The 26,894-nt window shown below is 33.3% G+C and overlaps 1 protein-coding gene across 5 annotated transcripts in view; it reads left to right on the forward strand.

The window, feature by feature from the left end:
• Positions 1–26,894, forward strand: part of LOC126882041 (proton-coupled folate transporter-like) — a 174,077-nt gene that overhangs the window by 20,725 nt on the left and 126,458 nt on the right. The window contains exon 1 of one of the 5 annotated variants that reach the window (XM_050646842.1): positions 5,733–5,894. The exons of the other annotated variants lie outside the window; for them this stretch is intronic. The gene's annotated coding sequence lies outside the window, so the exon portion shown is untranslated. Of the gene's footprint in view, positions 1–5,732; positions 5,895–26,894 lie in introns of those variants that run through there. 5 annotated transcript variants of the gene reach the window in all.

Consider the following 26,894-nt stretch of genomic DNA (forward strand, 5'->3'; position numbering starts at 1 on the left):
AAATAATATAACCGCGAATTTTACCCCTTATAACTACCCTCGTCCGAGACTCTGGTTTCCGCCTCTGGGGATATTACTTAGTTATATCATGGTCTACTTATTTCCAAATTTTGGTGCACTATCTCAATCACGAACGTCGCAAAAAACCACTTATTTTTTTTTTATATTCACCCCTGCCCTACCCCTTTGTCGGCCACGCAGCGTTCCACTCCTAGAGATTTTACTTAGTTACGTCATGACCTACTTATTCCCAAATTTTGGTGCACAATCTCCATCAGGAGCGTCCCAAAAAAAATAATAAAAACGGCGATTTTGACCCCTTATAACTACCCTCGTCCCCCACCTCGGGTTTCCGGCTCTGAAGATTTTACTTAGTTATGCCATGGTCTACTTATTCCCAAATTTTTGTGCACTCTCTCAATCACGAACGTCGCAAAAAACCCCATATATTTTTATACTCACCTCTGCCTACCACCCCTTTGTACCCCAAGCAGCGTTCCGCCCCTGGAGATTTTACTTACTTACCTCGACCTAGTGACTCCCAAATTTCGGTGCACTATCTCCATCATGAGCGCCACAAAAAAAATAATATAACCGCGAATTTTACCCCTTATAACTACCCTCCTCCGAGACTCTGGTTTCCGCCTCTGGGGATATTACTTAGTTATATCATGGTCTACTTATTCCCAAATTTTGGTGCACTATCTCAATTACGAACGTCGCAAAAAACCCCTTAATTTTTTTTATATTCACCCCTGCCCCACCCGTTTGTCGGCCACGCAGCGTTCCACTCCTAGAGATTTTACTTAGTTACGTCATGACCTACTTATTCCCAAATTTTGGTGCCCTATCTCGATCATGAGCGTTACAAAAACAATAATGAAAAATGGGATTTTGACCCCTTATAAACTACCTTCCTCCCCCACTCTGGTTTCCGGCTCTGGGGATTTTACTTATTTATGTCATGGCCTACTTATACTTAAATTTTGGTTTACTATCTCAATCACGAACGTCGCAAAAAACCCCTTATATTTTTTATATTCAACCCTACCCGAATCCCTTTGTCGGCTACGCAGCGTTGCGCCCCTATAGATTTTACTTAGGTACGTCATGACCTACTTATTCCCAAATTTTGGTGCACTTATTTTGGAGCTTATTCGTCAGATTAGTACGTGTTTTCAAGTGACGCACAAACGGCACGCACACGGCGCACCACGATCTAAATTCTGTCGGTTTTTCAACAAACGCTTTGATGGTTCGCAGTACGTATTTGGACGGGTTTGCGAGTGGTTTGTTGGTTTTGGCGCGTCTGAGTTGAATATTTGTTAGTAATGGAATGGTCGGAACTGTCGGAAGAAAATATCTAACTTATTGATGTTTATCGTGGAAAATCATTATTGTGGGATCCTCAATAAAGAACCATTTAATTTAAAGAAACAACTTAAATCCGATCTGAACGGAAATAGAAGCTGAAATAAAAAATATACATGCGGACCAATGTAAAAAAGGTTAGTTCATTGTTGTACTAAAAATAACATGTTGTATTAAAAATAAGATTTACTATTTTATTTGGGCATAAGCCACAATTCGAGTTTGAAATCGAAGTTTACTTGACCTTTCGACTTTCACTTCGGAAATAGTTATCAATATCAAAAAAACATTCATAAGCAGATATATATTATGTGTCACCGGAAAGCCAAAATAGGTAACGCACAACTTGGAGAACCTATAGTTTTCTAACTTCATGTCTGGTGAAGCAACGCAGTTGAAACAAGCAGATATATTATAATTGTGTCACCGGAAAACGAAAAAGGTAAAGCACAACTTGGAAGAGCCTATAGTTTCCTAACTTCGCTTCTGGTGAAGCAACGGAGTTGGAACAAGCAGATATGTTATAATTGGGTCACCGGAAAGCCAAAAAGGTAACGCACAACTTGGAAGAGCCAATAGTTCTCTAACTTCGCTTCTGGTAAAGCAGAACAAGCAGATACATTATAATTGTGTTACCGGAAAGCAAAAAAGGTAAAGCACAACTTGGAAGAGCCTATAGTTTCCTAACTTCGCTTTTGGTGAAGCAACGGAGTTGGAACAAGCAGATATATTATAATTGGGTCACCGGAAAGCGAAAAAGGTAAGGCACAACTTGGAAGAGCCTATAGTTTCCTAACTTCGCTTCTGGTGAAGCAACGGAGTTGGAACAAACAGATATATTATAATTGGGTCACCGGAAAACGAAAAAGGTAAAGCACAACTTGGAAGAGCCTATAGTTTCCTAACTTCGCTTCTGGTGAAGCAACGGAGTTGGAACAAGCAGATATATTATAATTGGGTCACCGGAAAGCCAAAAAGGTAACGCACAACTTGGAAGAGCCAATAGTTCTCTAACTTCGCCGCTTCTGGTAAAGCAACGGAGTTGGAACAAGCAGATATATTATAATTGTGTTACCGGAAAGCAAAAAAGGTAAAGCACAACTTGGAAGAGCCTATAGTTTCCTAACTTCGCTTTTGGTGAAGCAACGGAGTTGGAACAAGCAGATATATTATAATTGGGTCACCGAAAAACGAAAGAGGTAACGCACAACTTGGAAGAGCCTATAGTTTTCTAACTTCGCTTCTGGTGAAGCAACGGAGTTGAAACAAGCAGATATATTATAATTGGGTCACCGGAAAGCCAAAAAGGTAACGCACAACTTGGAAGAGCCAATAGTTCTCTAACTTCGCTTCTGGTGAAACAACGGAGTTGGAACAAGCAGATATATTATAATTGTGTTACCGGAAAGCGAAAAAGGTAACGCACAACTGGGAAGAGCCTATAGTTTTCTAACTTCGCTTCTGGTGAAGCAACGGAGTTGGAACAAGCAGATATGTTATAATTATGTCGCCGTAAAGCGAAAAAGGTAACGCACAACTTGGAAGAGCCTATAGTTTTCTAACTCCGCTTCTGGTGAAGCAACTGAGTTGGAACAAGCAGATATAATATAATTGGGTCATCGGAAAGCGAAAAAGTTAACACAGGGCTTGGAAGAACCTATAGTTTTCTAATTTCGTTTCTGGTGAAGCTACGTGGTTGTAACAAGTAGATACATTACAATTGTGTCACCGGAAAACGAAAAAGGTAACGCACAACTTGGAAGAACCTATAGTTCTCTAATTTTGTTTCTGGTTGTAGGAACAAGCAGGTATATTATGGTAGGGGAGCAAAGTATGCTAAATGTGCAGTCACTCGAGCGCTTTGGGGACCTATTGGGCTGTGATTATTAGGTCCTAAAACCAAAAAAAGTTAAGTAAACTTTTCCATTTTAGTGGGGACTTCCCATTTTTTAATTTAATTTTCCATTTCCTACAATCATTTTTCCGATTACAGCGCCATCTATCCATAATTAGAAAAAATGTTTCGAATAACAGTTGTTTATTTTTATACAAACGATCCAAATCTGCAATAAGAAATGGGGGCTACCACTTAAGATTTTAAAGTAACCCCCCACCTCACCTCTGTGGGGGGTCGTGTTTGGAACCATTCGATAGATTTTTGAAAAATATTGATAAAGTGTATTTTGCAGTTTTTCGATATGATGTTTATTTTGCGAAAGATCGCGGGATTTGTATTTAAAATTTTAAATTTATCCCCCACCCTCTCGGTCATATTTGGTATTTTTCGATAGATTTTTGAAAAACATTGAACACGTAGTTTTTAGTTTTTCAATCTCACGTTCATTTCACAAAATATTCGCTTTTTTTTTGTGAAACTTTTTGACTCACCCATTTCCGTACGCCCCGCTGAAATCGTCATATTTTTGAAATATAGACTCTTTCGCATGTACTTAACTTACCTAATCTTAATCTGACAATTTCGAGTATTTTTAAGGATAGATTTTTTTCGGGCCCCCCTGAACGAACCCCCCTGTGTTAAGAGCCAATAGATGGTGGAGGTACCATCTGCAGGGTACAACGTTTCTCCCCATATGATAATCTGACGCTCGAGTAGCTGCAAAAATCCCCGCTTGGGCTCCCCTACCATTATAATTGTGTCGCCGGGAAGCGAAAAAGGTAGTTCCCGAAATGTTCGCAAACTGTGGCTTATTCCACATAAAATAGTAAATTGCATAAGATGACACAAGAAAATAGTTTCAGAATAATACCAAAATAAGATGTAGTAGAAGTACAGGACAGAGACATGATTATCTATGGTAGGGGAGCCCAAGCGGGGATTTTTGCAGTTACTCGAGCGCGTCAGATTATCATATGGGGAGAAACCTGGTACCCTGCATATGTACCTCTACCATATATGGGCTCTTAACACAGGGGAGTTCGTTAAGGGGGGCCCGAAAAAAAAAATCTATCCTTAAAAAAGCTCGAAATTGTCAGATTAAGATAAGGTAAGTTAAGTACATGCAAAAGAGTGTATATTTAAAAAATCTGACGATTTGAGCCGGGCGTAAGGAAATGGACGAGTCCCAAGATTTCACAAGAAAAAAGCGAATATTTCGCGAAATGAATGACAGATCGAAAAACTAAAAAATATGTGCTCAATATTTTTTAAAAATCTATCGAATGATACTAAACACGACTTCCCACGGAGAGGGGTGGGGGGTAAATTTAATATTTTAAATAAAAATCCCGCGATATTTCGCGAAATGAACATCAGATCGAAAAACTGTAAAATACACTTAATTAATATTTTTAAAAAATCTATCGAATCACACCAAAGACGACCCCCCACGAAGGTGGGGTGGGGGGTTACTTTAAAATCTTAAATAGGAGCCCCCATTTTTTTTACAGATTTGGATTTCTTATGAAAAAATAAGTAACTTTTATTCGAAACATTTTTTCGAATTATGCATAGATGGCGTTATAATCGGAAAAAACGATTGTTGGAAATGGAAAATTAAATTAAAAAATGGCAAGCGCCCACTAAAATGGAAAATGTTACTTAACTTTTTTTGGTTTTAGGACCTACTCTTCACAACCCAATGACCCAATAGGTCACCAAAGCGCTCGAGTGACTGCACATTTAGCATACTTTGCTCCCCTACCACTACAATTACTAAACGTTCATAAGTTTCCTCTGGTCCGTCAAAATAAAAAATTTTAACGAACAATAACCGCGCCACGAACGCGCGGCGCTCACACGGCGCGGAGTTCGTGGCGCGGATATCTGTCTCCGTCTTTAGACTAATGTATTTGTTTTGCTATTAATAAGTTCCATTACAACTTGTTTTGTTAATATGCATTTTTTTACAGTACATGAAAATAAGTCAATAACAAAAATACTTTATACATTTTACTTGTGAAAAAGCAAGTAAAATTAATCTGTAAATTATTTACAGTGTACATAATAGGTTAACACTGATTTCGTGTTGGTAGAACCAAGTACCACGTAGAACTACTGGAAGTACGTTTCAATTCAAGCGTTTTTAATTTGGTACGGGTACGACTGCGACTGATAGACAAAGCAGCATATGCGCAAGTTATAAAAATATAATACATTGTTTGTAGTTTGTATTTATATTCATTTGCAATTGCAATAGGGCTTTTCATCGATTGCCATTTGTTTCGAGCTTTTGTCAAATGTATAATTCGTGTAGAATACTAATATACACGGATTATACAACATATTATGACAGAAGCTCGAAACAAATAACTGTGAATGAAAAGCCCTTTATTTGGCTTTCGGGAATTCACACCAAAGCTGAAATTTCGTCTTCGTTCATTAGCATTAGCGTCAGTAAGCAGTAAGTGAGTAGTTGTAGTTCTATTTTTATCCTGTGTTCTGTGTTTGTGGTTTTTTGAGGAATACAATCAATTTTATCGTAATATTAATATTGGTGCTAGTGCTAGATAAAGAAATAATATAATATTGGTGCTAAATCGGTGCTAGATAAAGAAATGTGCACGTAAGTTCCACTTTTTCAAACTATAATTGATATACGTCCTATTAGGATATTTCTTGTACCTGATTTAGTTAACTACAACATATATCAAAATTTAGAGGAACAGAATAACAATATAATACATTTATTTATGTTTATAAGACATAGGTACATATTCAACTATTTGAGGCAGACACCACCTATTCTGACTCTATTTACTCGTTTTTATGATTTGCCCTAAGCGTATACATTTAATCATTTGACCGCTTGTGTCTTATACTATAACTATAATTTCTATTTTTAGAGCATGTCTTGCTTTCGCAACTTCCCAGTAGGTCTAGTTTGCCCACCCTATTCTGCAAACCAGTTAACAAGATGGTTGTCAGTGTTTTTCTTCCTTTTGCTCAAATATCTCTCTAATAGGTCTTAGGCCCACATATAAAATTATTATTTATAACCACACCGTTGAAACTTTTTGTACTTGTTATTTGGGTGGGTCGGACAAATTTGGAGCTTAGCGCATTATGGCAGTCTGTCAAGCGGTAACGAAGTTGTCAATTTTATGCAAGAAAAATAGTTATTTTTCTACAACCACTATTCAAAGTGCACTTTTCTGCACGGTTTTATGTTAGCAAACTTGATATTTTCTCACAGTATACGATATTTGACATTAGTGTGCAGAAAAGTGACGTTTCTGTGCCGCAAAGTGACGTTTCTGTGCCGCAAAGTTCTTTTCTGCACAGCTGACTACCTCATTCTGAGTAACGTTATATTCTGTTTACATCCGTGGACTACCGCATTCTGAGTAACGTTATATTCTGTTTACATCCGTGGTTAAACTTTAGACAAATATATAACCTATAAGACAATTATTATATTTAACTATAGCATAGAAACTAAATTATGGATGTTACAACTGTTTTATTTTACAATTTTATTCTTATTAAACATTTTATAATTATCAAATAACCAATAAGGATTTAGCAACCTGTGCAAGAGACGTCGAATGAAGTAGGTTTTGTGTAAATCCGTGACTGCATAAAAATATAATGTCAATAATGTGTAATAATTGTTTAAATTTAAACAAATTAAGGCAGTGCATTAATTTTTTAACTGATTTCTGTGCAATTTATTTAGGTATAAGGAATTTAAATTGATTAGTAGGTATTAATTAAATACAGTTTAAAATTTATCACATAGGTACCTATTATAATTAATCGTCGTTTGGAAATTGTGATTTTTATTTTTAGGAAAAACTGTGCTTGTAGAAAAAGTATAGTGTGAAACACGTGCAGAAAGGTAATTTCTCACTCGTTTGAATTGCGGCACTCGCTTGCGCTCGTACCGCAACTTTTCAAACTCGTGAGAAATTAGTACCTTTCTGCACTTGTTGCACAATATACTATTTCCTAACAAGTGCAGAAAGTCATTCTTTTCCGCACGCACGCGACTGCAGTTTGCCGAACGACGCGAAGCGGGAGTTCGGCAAGCAGTCGAGTGCGGAAAAGAGACTTTCTGCAAGAGTTAGGAACAATATTTTTTCTAAGAGTTTTTAAAAAATTATCAAATCTTAATCAATTAATTTAATTAATATGAAAATACATACACAAATTAATTCTTTGACAAGGTTGTCAAAACCAAACTTTCAATATAATTAGTTAGCATGACGACGATCTTGGTTTCCATGACGATGATTGAAAACGACTGTTATTGTCTACCGATTTGACTTTCGTATATTATGTCAAAATAATTTTATTTCATCGAATTGTAGCGTTAATTTCATTAAAACAGGAACACAATAAGATATATTTGAAATAAATTAGTAAATAATATCTAAATATTAGTTTATTGCATGTATTATAATTACTTTAAGGCCATATTAACATACCTATCTAAATTAACACGAGTGCGGAAAAGTAACACGCGTGCGGAAAAGTGAAACTTTCTAAACTAAAATGCGTGCGCGAAAGTAGACATTTTTGCACGCTCGTAGAAAATAGTATATTGTGCAACAAGTGCAGAAAGGTACTAATTTCTCACGAGTTTGAAAAGTTGCGGTACGAGCGCAAGCGAGTGCCGCAATTCAAACGAGTGAGAAATTACCTTTGTGCACGTGTTTCACACTATACTTTTTCTACAAGCACAGTTTTTCCTAAAAATAAAAATCACAATTTCCAAACGTCGATTAATTATAATAGGTACCTATGTGATAAATTTTAAACTGTATTTAATTAATACCTACTAATCAATTTAAATTCCTTATACCTAAATAAATTGCACAGAAATCAGTTAAAAAATTAATGCACTGCCTTAATTTGTTTAAATTTAAACAATTATTACACATTATTGACATTATATTTATGCAGTCACGGATTTACACAAAACCTACTTCATTCGACGTCTCTTGCACAGGTTGCTAAATCCTTATTGGTTATTTGATAATTATAAAATGTTTAATAAGAATAAAATTGTAAAATAAAACAGTTGTAACATCCATAATTTAGTTTCTATATATAGTTAAATATAATAATTGTCTTATAGGTTATATATTTGCAGGGCCGGCGATAACGGGCCTGCAAGGGATGCATTGCAGGCGGGCGCCCCTGTTTGGGGGGCGCCAGAATGAGATTTTTTCTGCTGGTATTATGTAAAATACTAAAATAAAAAAATATTTTTTTTAAATGTGGTTTAAAATCGTCATAATACCCTAATCTGTGTTTGTTAATTTTGCATATCACATAATATACAAAAATATGCAATGCCGAATAGAATTTTTACCATGTAGTAATATAATTTATTGGTCAAAGATATCATATTTCAACCAAACAACTTTGCTCTTAATGAGAATGCTTTGTTTATGTTCTTCAAATTTCTTGTAAGTTGTTAGTTTTGTATCAGCAGTTATGAGAGGAAATGAATAATTTCTAGTAAAATAAACAAGATTGTGATTCTGTTTTCTTGACGCACGCGCCTGTCTAATTTAAGTATTATGTAAATACCTATTAATAGGTATCAAGTTAAGTATTAATCCCATAAAAACATAACATTTAAAATAAACATTTTAAATTTAGTTCGAAAAAATCCGAAAGGTTGTGGGTTCGAATCTCACCAGGGTCAGAAATTTTTCATTTAATTTAAATTAATAAATGAATATAGTTTCTGTCCTTGTGGGATCGGTACTCACCGTAGGGACCGCAGACGTTCGGATACAATTAGCGTCTCTTTGCAAAGACAATGACGTCGACTTTGCAAAGTAACAAGACACTTACTCAACACACACACTACACATTACTCCCCTGACTTAGTGATAAGTTATACAATTACGTGGCTAAAGGTTCTAGTTCTAAACCAAGGCCAAAATCAGAGAAAAAAAATTTAGTTTAGAACTCTTATTTCGATTATAATACAGAATAGTTTGTAAGTTGTACGCTGCAGTTAAAGAATCTAGCATTCAATTAATATAAAATTATATTTTTGTTAAGCAGTCAGTACTATTATTAATCTACGGTTAAGTTATTATTTTATAAAGTAATACAGAGGATGTTCCATTAACCAGGGTATCTAAGGGAACGTTCAGTACAAAGCCTCCTTATTCGTTATGTACTGCGATGGGGAGGGGTGGTGGTAAATACAGCTTGGGGGTCAGATAGATACGGGGTCAGGTTACGCAGTGTAACCGGTTTGATCTTCGGACATGAGGGTCTCACTGTTCCATTTGAACACACATAATGTTCCCGTTCTTGAGGCTGGGGTTGTACGAGTATCTGTGTGGGGGGGGGCGCCTGTGCTAGTTTTGCAGGCGGGCACCTTATACCCTAGCGCCGGCACTGTATATTTGTCTAAAGTTTAACCACGGATGTAAACAGAATATAACGTTACTCAGAATGCGGTAGTCCACGGATGTAAACAGAATATAACGTTACTCAGAATGAGGTAGTCAACTGTGCAGAAAAGAACTTTGCGGCACAGAAACGTCACTTTGCGGCACAGAAACGTCACTTTTCTGCACACTAATGTCAAATATCTTATACTGTGAGAAAATATCAAGTTTGCTAACATAAAACTGTGCAGAAAAGTGCACTTTGAATAGTGGTTGTAGAAAAAATTTATAACCACATTGGTCATTTTATTTTAGTCAATGGTTTTTATCATATAAACAGCGAAAACAATTTTGTCGGACAAAAATATTGGGGCATATGACGCGTCGGACACGCTAAATACACTCAGGTGCAAACAAACCGATCCACTAAAAATTTGGTCATTTTTGAAGTTTCGAATTTCCTAAACCTGTTGTTCAATTTAAGTGATTTTTTTACCATGTTATAGCCTTATTCATTGACAATATCGCTGTAATAATATTTTTGCTAGACAGTCAAACTGCCATTGTATACCGGGTGTACGAATCAAACTGTGTCTTTTTCTCAAAGTTCGCATCACCCTGTGGACTATTCTAGCATTTATAAAATACTGAAATTAAAACCTAACTATAGCCCCAGGTTTTCTTAACATTTTGTCTTTCGATTCATTCGCTTATATTGGATAATAAAAAAGTTAGGTACTTTAACAACTAGCCATGTTCGTCATCAGTACAGGGTGTTTCTAAATAAGTGTGACACACTTTAAGGAGTAATTTTACATGAGAAAATAATGACAATTTGCTTTATAATCATATGTCCGCAAACGCTTCGTTTCCGAGATACGGGATGTTGAATTTTTTCTTGCAAACTGACGATTTATTTATTGCTTTAAAACCAGTTGAGATATGCAAATCAAATTTGGTGGGTTTTAATACGTAGTTACTGCACATTTTTTGACATACAATTAAGAATTTTATATTCACCATTGACGCGCAAACGGGTATTACGACCGATAATATTACCCGTACGCACGCCAATGGTGAATATAAAATTCTTAATGTATGTCAAAAAATGTGCAATAATTACGTCTTAAAACCCACCAAATTTGATTTGCATATCTCAACTGGTTTTAAAGCAATAAATAAATCGTCCGTTTGTAAAAAAATATTGAACATCCCGGATCTCGGAAACGAAGCGTTTGCGGACATATGATTATTAAGCAAACTGTCATTATTTTCATGTGTAAAATTACCCCTTAAAGTTTGCCGCATTTATTTCAAAAAATCCCTGTACTGATGACGAACATGGCTAGTTGTTAATGTACCTAACTTTTTTATTATCCAACATAAGCGAATTAATCGAAAGACAAAATGTTAAGAAAACCTGAGGCTATAGTTAGGTTTTAATTTCAGTATTTTATAACTGCCAGAATAGTCCACAAGGTGATGCGAACTTTGAGAAAAAGACACAGTTTGATTCGTATACCCGGCATGCAGTGGCAGTTTGACTCTATAGCAACAATATTATTACAGCGATATTGTCAATGAATAAGGCTATAACGTGGTAAAAAAATCACTTAAATCGAACAACAGATTTAGGAAATTCGAAACTTCAAAAATGACCAAATTTTTAGTGGATCGGTTTTTTTGCAAATTTTTTATGTTAAATTTATGGAAATAATAAATTTATTACCACATGGATTATTTTAACGGTATCTACCATAAAATCTTTTTACAATAATGTGGTAACCTTGTCGGACAATTTTCACGGGGCATATGCGCAGTCGGATGCGCCAAAGATGTCAATTTCCTGGAATTTTTTTATTTATTACCACAGATGTTATTTTTATTTTGTACTGTTTTTTACATGTGTAATGCATATTGGATCACTTGTCGGACAAAAATAATGGGGCGTTTTGGTACAATTTAAAAAAAAGTAATTTTTATACATTTTTGACTTCATATTATATTACGTATTTTTCGGCTCTTATTACCCGTATGCGCGCCAATGGTGAACATTTTTGGTACAGCTATACGTCATGCCCTTTTAAATGTTGTACTTAGAGTGTGTACCAATTTTCAGCTAAATCGATTCAAAAATAACCGAGAAAATCTGTTTTAAAATTTTTTTTGATAATACCCCCCTCGATAGCCTAAAAGAATTAAGTTTTCTGTTCGTTTGCCCCAACATTTTTGTCAGACAATTACATTTTTGTTTAAGAATATAATTACTTATAACTTACTACTTTTGTCGGAAAAATGTTTGTAAAGATAAGGGATGCACGAACCCTGCATAGTTTAAGAGTATAGTTTATTAATAAAAATTAAATTTTCTGTCCGACTTTCGATTTGCCCCAATATTTTTGTCTTACACTTAGATTTTTTGATTTAGAATATAACTACTTATAACCTCCTACTTCTGTCGAAATTTTTTTTAATTCGAGAAAAAAAAACTACAGAACGATGTTTGTCATTGTTCAAGGAGTATGTACACAAATTATCAGATCACAATTTTTCTAAAACTATCCCTCTTGTCGGAAATTTTTTTTGAAAATTTTTGGGTACAGCTCTACGTCATACCCTTTTAAATGTTGAACTTAGCGTGTATACCAATTTTCAGCTAAATCGATTCAAAAATAACCGAGAAAAACTGTTTTAAATTTTTTTTGACAATACCTTCTCGTCGATAACATAAAAGAATTAAGTTTTCTGTTCGTTTGCCCCAACATTTTTGTCAGACAATTACATCTTTTGTTTAAGAATATAATTACTTGTGACCTACTACTTTTGTCGGAAAAATGGTTGTGAATATAAGGGATGCACGAACCCAGCATAGTTTAAAAACATAGTTTACTAATAAAAATTAAATTTTTTGTCCGACTGTCGATTTGCCCCAATATTTTTGTCAGTCACTTAGATTTTTTGATTTAGAATATAACTACAGTGGAACCCCGATTAGTCGGCCTCCGATAACCCGGAAGTCCGGCTAACCCGGACCGATTTTCATCAGACAAAACAAACATTTTTTCAGTTTGACTGAGTTTTTACCAAGAAATAAACAATACTGCATACAACTGTACGTAATTTAGATAGTGCATATGTATTTCATGTTTTTGCTATTATAATGTGTGTTTGTTTATTATTCATATGTATTTTATTAATTCTTACCATATTCTCCGGCTAACCCGGATTTTCGATAACTCGTATCGGCCGCAGTCCCGATTAATTCGACTTATCGAGGTTCCACTGTACTTATAACCTCCTACTTGTGTCGAAATTTTTGTTTAAATTCGAGAAAAAAAACTACAGAACGATGTTTGTCATTGTTTAAGGAGTATGTACACAAATTATCAGATCACAATTTTTCCAAAATTTTCCCCCTTGTCGGAAAATTTTTTTGGAAAATTTTGGGTACCTACAGCTCTACGTCATGCCCTTTTAAATGTTTTACTTCGTGTGTGTACCAATTTTCAGCTAAATCGATTCAAAAATAACCGAGAAAAACTGTTTTAAAATGTTTTTTGACAATACCTCTTCGTCGATAGCCTTAAAGAATAAAGTTTTCTGTTCGTTTGCCCCAACATTTTTGTCAGATAATTACATTTTTTGTTTAAGAATATAATTACTTGTAACCTACTACTTTTGTCGGAAAAATGGTTGTGAATCAGGGATACACGAACCCAGCATAATTTAAAAGTATAGTTTACTAATAAAAATTAAATTTTTTGTCCGATTGTCGATTTGCCCAATATTTTTGTCCGACACTTAGATTTTTTGATTTAGAGTATAATAACTTATAACCTCCTATTTTTGTCGGAAAAATGGTTGTAAATAAAAAAATTTCAGGAAATTGACATCTTCGGCGCATCCGACTGCGCATATGCCCCGTGAAAATTGTCCGACAAGGTTACCACATTATTGTAAAAAGGTTTTATGGTAGATTCAGTTAAAATTATCCATGTGGTAATAAATTTATTTTTTTCATGAATTTGACATATTTAGCGTGTCCGACGCGTCATATGCCCCAATATTTTTGTCCGACAAAATTGTTTTCGCTGTTTATATGATAAAAACCATTGATTAAAATAAAATGATCAATGTGGTTATAAATTTTTTTCTTGCATAAAATTGACAAATTCGTCACCGCTTGATAGACAAACGCCCCACTACCATAATGCGCCAAGTTCCAAATTTGTCCGACTCCACCCAAATAACAAGTACAAAAAGTTTCAACGGTGTGGTCATAAATAACAATTTTATATGTGGGCCCAAGACCTATAAAGTACTATGTAGTTGAAAGATCTTCATTTTTCATTTTTACAATAAGCTTCTTTTTTTTTCTACACTTTGCAATGATGCCAAGTCAATCTTCTGGTACATATATGACCTTTACTTTTGCTACTGATTCCAAAATAACCGTCGTTTAGCAAATATGAATGACCTGGAACCAATAATTTCTGATCTATGACATCGATGTTAGTCTCATCACTCTGAATAAATCTCATTAATGCCAAACACATATTCATGTTGCGATTTTGACCTCAACATATATCGCTGTAGTGTAGATAGTTATATACTTGATTTTTATTTTTACCGTTAAGTTTAAGCGCTTAACTAGACCTAAATAAATGTCTTGTGAGCCTCTTCTGGCCGTGGTTTCATTCCACACATGAAAATATCCAGAATCCTTGTCTAAATCATGTAGTCCAAAATTATTGTAGTAGTAGTTATAGTCTAAGAGCTAGTGAACCCTCCGACTAACGGTCGTCCTGTAAGGCTAGAAATTTGTCTAGTGATAATTCATAGCACACCAAGGCTAAAAACCAAGACCTGGCAGGCATCAGCCGTGCACGTGTATCTACCAGGTGAATTGAAAAGTGCAAATTTAGGGGGTAAAATAAACTTTCTCTTGTAAAGTTTAAATTTAGGTATGTGTTTGAGTAAGTCATTTAGAAGAAATGTGTACAATGACAGGCGATTCTGAAGAGCATAAGACCTTGCCAGGCGAGGGGAAAGATTAGGGGTTTTTCCTAAAATTATCTTTTTTGCAGGGAACAAAGCTTTTTTAGGTTTTCTGAATCATTCCAAACAGAAAAGGTCTTTAGTGACTTTTCTCTTAGGTTAATAGTTTTTGTTATATAAGCGATTAAAAATTTTGAAAATTGCGAAATCGGCCATTTTTAACCCTAAATCGGACATTTAACTAAAAATTTCAATGTTGCCAAGGTAGGCAGATATTCTTTAAACATTGATTGATGAAATCCCGAAGAGTTTTTTGGAATACAATATCGAAAACCCCTTTGTTTTTTAATTGCTAATCAAGCGGGCGCGACACTGTATTAGTATAAATAAGGACGTTTGAGTTTGCATAGATTCATTATCTCGAGAATGGGCAAATTTGAAGAGAAATCCTCAGACAGGTCGATTTTTATTTTTAAATTAGGACTTTTTGGCATATATATATATATATATATATATATATATATATATATATATATATATAAAACAAATGAAATAGAGAATGTGGAAAAATCCCCTTACGAATAACTCACACATCCACTATATATATATATATATATATATATATATATATATATATATATATATATATATATATATATATATATATAATACTAGTGACGTCATCCATCTGGGCGTGATGACGTAATCGATGATTTTTTAAAATTAGAGTAGGGTTGTGTGATTGCTCATTTGAAAGCTTATTTAATTCTTTATTCAGTAATATAAACCTTAACATAATTATTTATACAGGGTGTACAAACAATTTTTTTCTTCTTTTTGTCTAAATTAATTTAATAAAAATGTTTTTTGTACACCCTGTATAAATAATTATGTTAATGTCTATATTACTGAATAGAAAATTAAATAACCTTTCAAATGAGCTATCACACAACCCCTACTCTCTTTAAAAAAATCATCGATTACGTCATCACGCCCAGCCGGATGACATCACTAGTATTATATATATGCCAAAAAGTCCTAATTAAGAATAAAAATCGACCTGTCTGAGGATTTCTCTTTAAATTTGCCCTTTCTCGAGATAATGAATTTATGCAAACTCAAACGTCCTCACTTATACTACAGTGTCGCGCCCGCTTGATTAGTAATTAAAAAACAAAGGGGTTTTCGATATTGTATTGCAAAAAAACCTACCTTGGCAACATTGAAATTTTTAGTTAAATGTCCGATTTAGGGTTAAAAATGGCCGATTTCGCAATTTTCAAAATTTTTAATCGCTTATATAACAAAAACTATTAACTTAGAGAAAAATCACCAAAGACCTTTTCTGTTTGGAATGATTCAAAAAACCTAAAAAAACTTTGTTCGGTGCAAAAAAAAATAATTTTAGGAAAAACCCATAATCTTTCCCCTCGCCTGGCAAGGTCTTATGCTCTTCAGAAGCGCCTGCCATTGTACACATTTCTTCTAAATGACTTACTCAAACACATACTTAAATTTAAACTTTACAGGAGAAAGTTTAGTTTACCCCCTAAATGTGCACTTTTCGATTCACCTGGTAGATACACGTGCACGGCTGATGTCTGCCAGGTCATGGCTTTTAGCCTTGGTGTGCTATGAATTATCACTAGACAAATTTCTAGCCCTACAGGACGACCGTTAGTCGGAGGGTTCACTAGCTCTTAGACTTTTAGGGGATTCCTCTCGATTTCTCTGGAATCCTTTGGATTCCAACAGATGAGTAGGTTGTACTCCAAAATTGTAGCAGTAGGGGATTCGTTTGTAGTAGGCATCTGAAACTGTTAATAATGAGAAGGGTAAACTTTTATGCAAATACATAGGTACTGCAAACATAACTTTCTTGATTGTGTTTCGAAATTTTTGCATTACTTTTGAATCGTGACTCTCATGTACTCTTTTAAGTATTATCTTATCTTCCTGGTTCAAATCAGGGCGAGATATATGTTAATTTGGTAGCTCTTTTTACATTTGCATGTATCTTTTTTCTGATTGTAAAAATGCAAATTGAAATTTTTATTGAGTTTATATCTATAAATATTTTTATGAATTACTGTGCAATTTTCCAGTTAAAATGTTGACTGTTTAGATTTGTGGTTGAAAGTATTTGTTCGAAACCAGATGCAGAAGCCTCGCCAGAATTCAGACTCAATATTGTAATTTTTATTGAGAATTGCTTTGAGTTACGTCTCGGTTTCTTCTGATTTACAGAATCCACTATTTCTTTTTACATTTTTTACTCTTCTTATTTTTTTTGCAATTTTGATACTATAGACCATGATAATTTTTCTAGGGAGCATTATAATAGTTCTTTGAGCCTCAAATTAGATTAATATTATGATTTCTTAACATAAATTTAATAATTAATTAATATTATAATAAATATCACGTTCTTAGTCCAGAACCCAGAACGAACACGTAGTAAAAGGTAGTAAAACTTTTTATAAATTTCAGTTCCGCAATCAGCACGTATTTAGGTAATACGTCAAAAATGTTAGTTGCTAGTGTTTGCTAGTTACTGCAAAGTTTACAGAAAGGCAGACAAACCATTTTTATAATAGGCGCCAGCGCCAGTATCTAATATCACTGACTATTCATAATTTGGTTTGTATTAGATTAGATTAAAATACATCGTTTGTCTGCGTCCATCACCGTCAGGTTCGGTTTAAGTTGTAAAGGTTTTTAAAATTTTCTGAAATAATACAGAGTGGGCCAAAAAAAACCGTCTACGCTCGATATTTGGCAGTATTTATTAGATTTTAAGGAAATGACGAAACAGGTCGATTTCTAATCTAAGGGGGCACATTTTTACGGTACATACATTTGTCATTTGTCAACCCCCTCTTTTTTTCTCAGCAACATTTTCCTCTGTTTTTTGTCAGTAGTAGAATGTATTTTAAGTTAAATAAATTATATACATTTTCCTTTTTGTGTCAATTAATTTAATTCAAAATAATTTTTCTTGGACACCTTGTATAAATAGTTATGTCAATGTTAATATTACTGAACAGAGAATTAAATAAATAACCTATCAAATGAGGTAGCACACGACCCCTATTCCCTATTTAAAAATAAGGGGCGGAAGGAATGGAAGAGAGGGCGTTGACATATGACAACTGTAAGTAACTTAAAAAAGTGTCCCCCTTAGATCAAAAATCGACCTGTTTCTTCATTTCCTTAAAATCTAATAAATACTGCCAAATATTGAGGTGGACTGTTTTCTTTGGCCCACTCTGTAGAATACTGTAGGAAACAGAGGTTGAACCTTGCAAACTGGATAAAAGTCCGGTTTTATTTTTTTTTCTGGTATATCAAGGGGCGTATTTATGAGATTACCTTTTCTTAAAAAATTTCGCCCCGGAACACCTATTTTCATCCCTTTAAAGGGGGTAATTTGTGGTTTGTGCGAAACGTAGCTCTTCCTGTACGTTTTGCAAAAAATTCCCTTAATAGAAATATGAAGAGGACTATATTTTATATTTCCTACAATTTATTCTCCGACAGCATTATGTCTATCACCCACAGTTTAGCGGGGGAGGCGCTCCAAAGTTGACAAGTTTTTAAAAAAGATGTTTAAAAAAAATACTTTTCCCTAACTGTAGTGGGAATCAAGAATAAACCCTGCGACAATTAATGACAAATAAGTGACTGAATTTTTGGTATAGGTTTCATTTAAGGGCAATTGCCCATTTTTTAATTACAGGGTGTTACATTTTAATAAACCTCTTTTTATGCCGTCTGAACCGCTTATGCTAGAGTAAAAAAACTTATCCGTGTTGAGCTGCCCCCCCCCCACTTTATGAGCTATTTATGAGCTCTCATATTCCGCAAATTAAAAATTTTGAGCTCGTTCCACTGAGCAGGAATTTAATATTTTAGTGGGGGCAGCCCCCCCACTACTTAAAAATAGTAATATTGAATCGATCTTTGCGGCAGAATTACGAGCTATTTATGAGCTCTCTAAGTGATATATTTTAGATTTTTGAGCTCATCCCCTTTACCCCCAAACAACCCTTTAATTGATTTAACTTAAGAGAAACATGCTGAGAAAAATTAAAATTGATCGTATCACGGATATAATTCGTATAGCTTATAAAATTATATTCTAATAATAAGCTCTTAAATTACGCGCATTTCGATTATTGAGCTACAACCCTTCGCAAGAAAACTACCCCATCTTCCCGGCTTAAGAAAGAGTTATACTTAAAATGAATTCAATTTATTTTCTGGCAACTTCATATCGTTTAATAATTTATGAGCTCTCAAAATACATGCATTTAGATCATTAAATTGCAATTTCTTTAGTATAGTGCAGTCACTGAAGGTAAAAATAAATTATTACCTTCAATTTCGGTGAATCCTCATCGATTTTTACGAAAACTGGTGGTTAGAGGATACCTCAAGAAATAAACGTGACATGGTGTTACCTTGCGCTTTTACCTTGAGGGTGGATACCACCCCTTCTTGGGGATAAAAATCATTTTATGAAAATGAACTTCAAAAATCGATAGAAGGATAAATTATAAGCAAAATTTGTTATATAAAGTTATTAAAATAAATCAATACTTTTTGAGTTATTAAAGATCAAAGAGTTTAATTTTTCGTCAAAAAATGCGATTTTTAATAAATAACTCAAAAACTGTAAGCTTTTACAAAATGTTTTTATTGCCAAAATTGAAGCTAATAAAAAATTTAATAAATTACTTACTTGAAAAACCTTTCAAATTTAATTTAAAGTAAGTTATAGGTAATTGAATGTATATTTTTTTTCTGCAAATATTTCAAATCTAAGGACCCAAGGGAAAACGATGCATTTTATAACATATACTTACTAAATACTTGTCAAAGTACTTAGAAATACCTATCAAATGAGCTCCAGAAGAAGTTGATTTTTCCAAAAAAAGTTATTGTTTTTTTTTTGGAATAACTTCGTTAATGTTTACGATTGATAATTAAAAGCTACTTTGAGGAACTATAAAACTGAGTTACATTTAATCTTTCAAATACTTTATTTTTTTGGGATATTAGGTTAAAGAGCTCCGGTTACATTGTTCTCGCAGTAAAATTTAGGCTGATGGCTAGTTTTACCAATTACAAAAAACGATAGTAGTTTATTATATTAATAAAATTATTCAACCAATAAGATGACATTTCTTTATTTTAGTAACGTCAAATAAGACCTATTTTATTTATTAAATAAATATATACTTTTCGAATAAATTGGCAAGTTAATCTCGCTGTAAATAATTATAAGAAAGTAATGTCGTCATTTTGACCTTAAATTATTGAAATTATATTGAAACAAAATACAAATATAAACGTCTACTAAATTTTATTTGAGGAATAACTATTCATTGCTTTATTTGTTGTTGGTGAAACCGGAACTTAAACGTCCCTATCTTGATTATTTTGATTCATACAGAAATAAAAAGAAAAGTAAAATCTTTGCTAATAAAAAACTCAAATTTCGTTCTGTATCATTTTTACGTATATCTAGTATTGTTGGAGTTATTATCAAAAGAAAATAATTTACGAAAATTTGAAAAATCTTGATTTTTTTCAAATCTGTAAATAAATGCATATTTTTAAAAAATATGCATTCTAAATTGGTCAAAATGTTTAAGGTCATTACTTATGCTAAAGTAAAGAAAATCTTATAGGGATTACTAAACATTTTTAATTTTTTTGGAAATGGCGTATGTTTTATTTTTCACTATTTACTAAAAAATTCTAAAGGGTCGTCTTATTTTCATTGTAACTTGCTTAAATTTGATGATATCAACTTCGTCAGTAGCTCACTTGTTAAGTATTGCTGAGTACTTTGACAAGCGTATATTAAATAGTTATATTTTATAAAATGCACCGTTTTCCCGCTAATTAGGCTTGAATAATAAGATTTGAGTACTCGTCGAAAAAAAAATACATGGGCGTGATTTAAGAGTTTATTCTTAGAATATATCAGCTATACGAATTATATCCGCGATACGATAAATTTAAATTTTTCTCAGAATGTTTCTCTTAAGTTAAATCAATTAAGGGGTTGTTTTAATTGCTTGCGAGATTCAACCTCTGTTTCATACACTAATAAAAAATTTTAAATTTTGCTACAGACAGTATACAGGGTTGCAAAAACATACTGGCAACACTCTATTTTCTCGGAAACCGCTAAAAGGATTTTTATAGATTTTGGTGGGTAAGGATCTTTGAGTGCGGCCGATATTATAGTGGTAATTAAGTTTGTTGTCAAATCTTCCGTTTTTCTGGAAATCAAATAAACTTTCTTATTTCCAATGGAACATCCTGTATTTTTTAAGTTTTGGAATCCCTAAGAGATACTGATTATTTTTCCTATGATATTCCCTATACCTATACCAAATTTTAACAATTTATAAAAATCATGAAATAATATTTATTTCACAAATAAACGTTGCTTTTCGCTTAAATTCAATGTTAAAACTGCTAGAAGACAGGTGGTTGGCAGTTTTAACATTGACTTTAAGGGAAAACAATGTTTCTTTCTCAAATAAACATTTCTTTTTGTTTTTTGCCAGTACTCAAATGTATGTATTTTGAAATAAATGAATTAAATACATTCTTCTTTTTGGCTCAATAATTTAGTTAAAAATTTTTTTAGGCTTAAATAATTGTGTTAACGTTTTGATTATTGAATAGAGAATTAAATAACCTTTCAAATGAGCTATCACACGACCCCTACTCTCATTTAAATAAATAATCGATTACGTCATCACGTTCAGATGGATGACGTCACTAGTATGATATAATATATTATGCCAAAAAGTCATAATTTAAAAATAAAAATCGACCTGTTTCAATATTTTTCTCCAAATTCGCCCCTTCTTGAGATAAAGAATTTATTCCAACTCAAACATCCTCACTGTATGTATTTTGCAAAGTAAAATAGGGAAATTGCTGAATTTCTTTTGGCGTTTATAGTTTAAGGTGATACAGTAGCGATCAACAGGTAGCAAAAACGCGTTCCAAGATTGCGGCTGTAATTTTGAATATTTTTTCGAGATATTTGGCACACATATTCGTAATATAATAAAGAATGGCGGTACAGAGCCCAATTTGAAAAATATATTAATATGTGGAAATTACTCTGTAATTAAATACAATATTAAAAAAAAACGAGCCTGTACCGCCATTAAGAAGAACAAAAAAATACACTTTCTTCAAATAAACTTTTTATCGGATGCCTAGATTTTGTGTCATTTTGGAACTACTAAAATTTTTTATTTCATTAGTAGTTCCAAAATGACACAAAATCTAGGCATCGGATAAAAAAGTTTATTTGAAGAAAGTGTATTTTTATGTTCTTCTTAATGGCGGTACAGGCTCGTTCTTTTAATATTGTATTTAATTACAGAGTAATTTCCACATATTAATATATTTTTCAAATTGGGCTCTGTACCGCCATTCTTTATTATATTACGAATACGTGTGCCAAATATCTCGAAAAAATATTCAAAATTACAGCCGCAATCTTGGAACGCGTTTTCGCTACCTGTTGATCGCTACTGTTTCCTCTTAAGAAAACAATGAGTTTTGACATTTTTGTAAACATGGGGACGATGACCATGGACATTGTGTAAGATTTAATACGCATCTGTAGATTTAATGTGACATTTTTTTGTCACAGCTCGTTATTTTAAAAATGTCGTTTATATATGTCGTGTCACATTACACCAATGGAAATTAGACGTCTATAGACGTTCTGTCCACCAACCTGTTAATTGCCGCAGGGTTTCTTCTTGATTCTCATTACAGTTACGGAAAAGTAATTTTTTTAAAAACATCTTTTTTAAAAACTTGCCAACTTTGGAGCGCCACCCCTGCTAAACGGTGGGTGATAGACATATGCTGTCGGGAATAAATTGTAGGAAATATAGTCCTCTTCATATTTCTATTAAGGAAATTTTTTGCAAAACGTACAGGAAGGGCTACGTTTCGCAAAAACCACAAATCACCCCCTTTAAAGGGACGAAAATGGGGGTTTAGGGGCGAAAATGTTTAAGAAAAATTAAGTCTCATAATAAACACCCCTTGATATATCAGAAAAAAAATAAAACCAGACTTGTGTCCAGTTTGCGAGATTCAACCTCTGTTTCCTACACTAATAGAAAATTTTAAATTTCGCCAAGTCATAAAATGTATGTATGGTATACAGACAGTATAGTATATAACAGGGGTGGCCAAGCTCCTTGATAGTCCGAGCCATTTGTCAAAATTTGAAATTTTTCGCGAGCCGCAATTAAACAATTATCTAAAAAGTGTAAAAAAGGTCAATTTTTCTCTTACTGTTTGGATTTGGTGATTTTTAAAGTGAAATAAAATGTTCACATCGTTGTTTGAAATATGCAAATAATTTTACAAGCAGCCTTTACTAATTCAGGATATTTCAATTATTCTACATCATCCTTACATCTGTTTCTGGGACGGCCTACTGATCTTCTATCGTCTCTTAAAAACACTGTCTTTAACACTCTGTCTTCCTTTGATCTACCACACGAATCGCCTATATTATCTTAGCTTTTATATGTCTGACGATGCTTTCAGTACCATACACAGTCACTAATTCAACTTTTGCGGCTCCTTTTCCACTCTCCTGTCAATTCATCTCTTTAAGGGACAAATATCATTCATTCATTTATCAAATATCATTTGAGAACTTTGCTTTCAAATACCAGCAGCTTATTTATTTCCCCCTGATGTAGAGTCAATGTTTCTCTTTCATATGTAACAATTGGGGAATAATTGGATGGACAGTTTTAATTTATATTGTTTTTTTAGCAGCTAGATCTTAATAATGATAATAGGGAGTATAATGCTCTATTCTACGCAGCCATCCTTGCTGAGACCTCTTTTTATATGTCGTTTTCATCGGTGATACCGCCCTCTAGATATTTAAACTCTTTTGCTACTTCGAAGTTGTGGTCATTAATAATAGTTGTTATATTCTGCCTAACTCTTCGTCTTGGATTTTTGGTTAGTAGCATGTATTTCGTCTTCTCATTTATTCGAAGGCACACACTACCTGTTTCTTCCTTGAGTTGTCAAAATACCTCTCTCACGTCTTTTGTAGAATAAGCGACTGCACCTATATCATCAGCAAAGGCAAACAATAGTTTTGATCCTCGATTCTTAAATCCTCCTGTCAGCTGAGGTGATATTTTACTTATCACATATTCTAAAGCCAAATTGAATAGCCACAGTGATAAGGGGTCTCCTTCTACAAGTGCTGAAGTTACACTTAGTTTTTTATATTGTCTGTCAGTAATTTAAGACATTTTGCAACACAAAACTTAAAAGTAATTCAGGTACATTTATTGAGAGTCATAAGTAATCCTTCAAAGAGCCACATGTGGATCGCGAGCCACAGTTTGGCCACCGCTGATATATAATGTTGCAAAAACATACTGACAACACGCTATTTTTTTGGAAATGGCTAAAACGATTTTTATAGATTTTGGTGGGTAAGGGTCTTTGAGTGCGGCCGATATTATAGTGGTAATTACATTGTTGTCAAATCTTCCGTTTTTCTGGAAATCTAATGAACTTTCTTATTTCCAATGGAACATCCTGTATTTTTTTTAAGTTTTGGAATTCCTAAGAGATACTGATTATTTTTCCTATGATATTCTCTATACCTATACCAAATTTTAACAATTTATAAAAATCAATTTTTTCGGCCCCGGTAGACATTATTTTAGGTTCTTTGGATCATTGGGAACAAAAAAGATCTGTTGTAATTTTTCTCTAAAGTTAATGGTTTTCGAGTTATAAACAGTTTAAAACTGAAAAAAACGAGAAATGACACCCGTGTTGAGGTGGCCCCCCCACTTGCAAAAATTAAAAAACAAATAGCCCTGATTTATGAGCTATTTATGAGCTCTCATATTCCGCAAACTAAAAATTTTGAGCTCGTTCCACTGAGCAGGAATTTAATACCCTAGTGGGGGGGGCTGAGTCAGCCCCCCCCCACTACTTAAAAATAGGAATATTGAATCGGTTTTTGCGGCAGAATTACGAGCTATTTATGAGCTCTTGAAATTATATAGTTTCGATTTTTGAGCTCATCCCCTTCACCCCCAAACAACCCTTTAATTGATTTAACTTAAGAGAAAGATGCTGAGAAAACTTAAAATATATCGTATTGCGGATATAATTCCTATAGCTTATATACTCTAAGAATAAACTATTAAATCAAGGGCATTTCGATTATTGAGCTACAACCCCTTCGCAAGAAAACCACCCTATCTTCCCGGCTTAAGAGAAAGTTGTACTTAAAATGCGTTAAACTAATTATTTGGCGACTACATATCATTTAATAATTTATAAGCTTCCAAATTACGCGCATTTAGCTCAGTAAATTGCAATTTATTTTGTATAGTGCAGTCACTGAAGGTAAAAATCAACAATTACCTTCAAGTTCGGTGAACCTTCATCGATTTTCACGAAAATTGGTCAGTGGTTAGAGGATACGTCAAGAAACAAAGGTGACATGGTACCACCTTGCGCCTTTACCCCGAGGGTGGATACCGCCCCTTCTCCGGGGTGAAAATTATTTTATAAAAAATAACTGCATAAATCAATAAAAGAACAAATTAAAAGCAAAATTTATTATATAAAGTTAATAAAATAAGTCAATACTTTTTAAGTTATGAAAGATCAAAGATTTTAATTATTTGTGAAAAAAATGCATGTTTTGAAGAGGTTTTTTGTAAATCACTGAAAAACTGTAAATTTTTACAAAAAAGTTAATAGTAGTTTAATTCGTATAGCTTATATTCTAAGAATAAACTCTTAAATCACGCACCTTTCGATTATATAGCTACAACCCCTTCGCAAGAAAACGACCCCATTTTCCCGGCTTAAGAGAGAGTTGTTCTTAAAATAATTTAAATTGATTATTTGGCGACTACATATCGTTTAATAATTTATTAGTTTGCAAAATATACGCATCTCAATTATTGAATTGCCATTTTCTTTCTATAGTGCAGTAACTGAAGGTAAAAATCAACTATTACCTTCGATTTCGGTAAATCTCCATTTATTTTCACGAATTGACAATAACAACTTGGGGTTTTAGCCTGGGGTATATGTCACCCCTTCTCGGGAGTGAAAATTACTTTATTAAAAATAACCCCACAAATCGAGAGAGGGACAAAGTGTAAGCAAAATTTGTTACATAATGTGATTAAAATAAATCAATACTTTTTGAGTTATTAAAGATCAAATATTTTAATTTTTGGAAAGAAAATGCATGCTTTAGAGCGATTTTTCATAAATGACTCAAAAACTGTAAGTTTTTACAAAAAAGTTTTCATCACTAAAATTGAAGCTAATAAAAAATATAATAAATTGCTTACTTGAAAAACCTTTAATGTTAATTTAACGTAAGTTATTGGTAATTAAATGTATATTTTTTTCCGCGACTGTTCAAATCTAAGGGTTCAAGCTTAAATAACGGGAAAAAGATGCAATTTATAACACTTAGGTACTAAATACTTGTCAAAGTACTTAGAAATACCCATCAAAAATAAGATCCAGAAAAAGTTAATAGTTTCAAAATCCGCTCACCAATTTTCGTGAAAATGAATGGAGATTTACCGAAATCGAAGGTCATAGTTGATTTTTACCTTCAGTGACTGCACTATAGAAAGAAAATGGCAATTCAATAATTGAGATGCGTATATTTTGCAAGCTCATAAATTATTAAACAATATATAGTCGACAAATAATTAATTTAAATTATTTTAAGTACAACCCTCTCTTAAGCCGGGAATATGGGATGGTTTTCTTGCGAAGGGGTTGTGGTTCAATAATCGAAAGGCGCGTGATTTTAGAGATTATTCTTAGAATATAAGCTATACGAATTAAACTACTATTAACTTTTTTGTAAAAACTTACAGTTTTTCAGTGATTTACAAAAAACCTCTTTAAAATATGCATTTTTTTTTTCACAAATAATTAAAATCTTTGATCTTTAATAACTTAAAAAGTATTGACTTATTTTATTAACTTTATATAATAAATTTTGCTTTTAATTTGTTCTTTTATTGATTTGTGCAGTTATTTTTTATAAAATAATTTTCACCCCGGAGAAGGGGCGGTATCCACCCTCAGGGTAAAGGCGGAAGGTGGTACCA

The sequence above is a fragment of the Diabrotica virgifera genome, chromosome 3 (assembly GCF_917563875.1).
Source record: "Diabrotica virgifera virgifera chromosome 3, PGI_DIABVI_V3a".
Lineage (NCBI taxonomy): Eukaryota > Metazoa > Arthropoda > Insecta > Coleoptera > Chrysomelidae > Diabrotica > Diabrotica virgifera.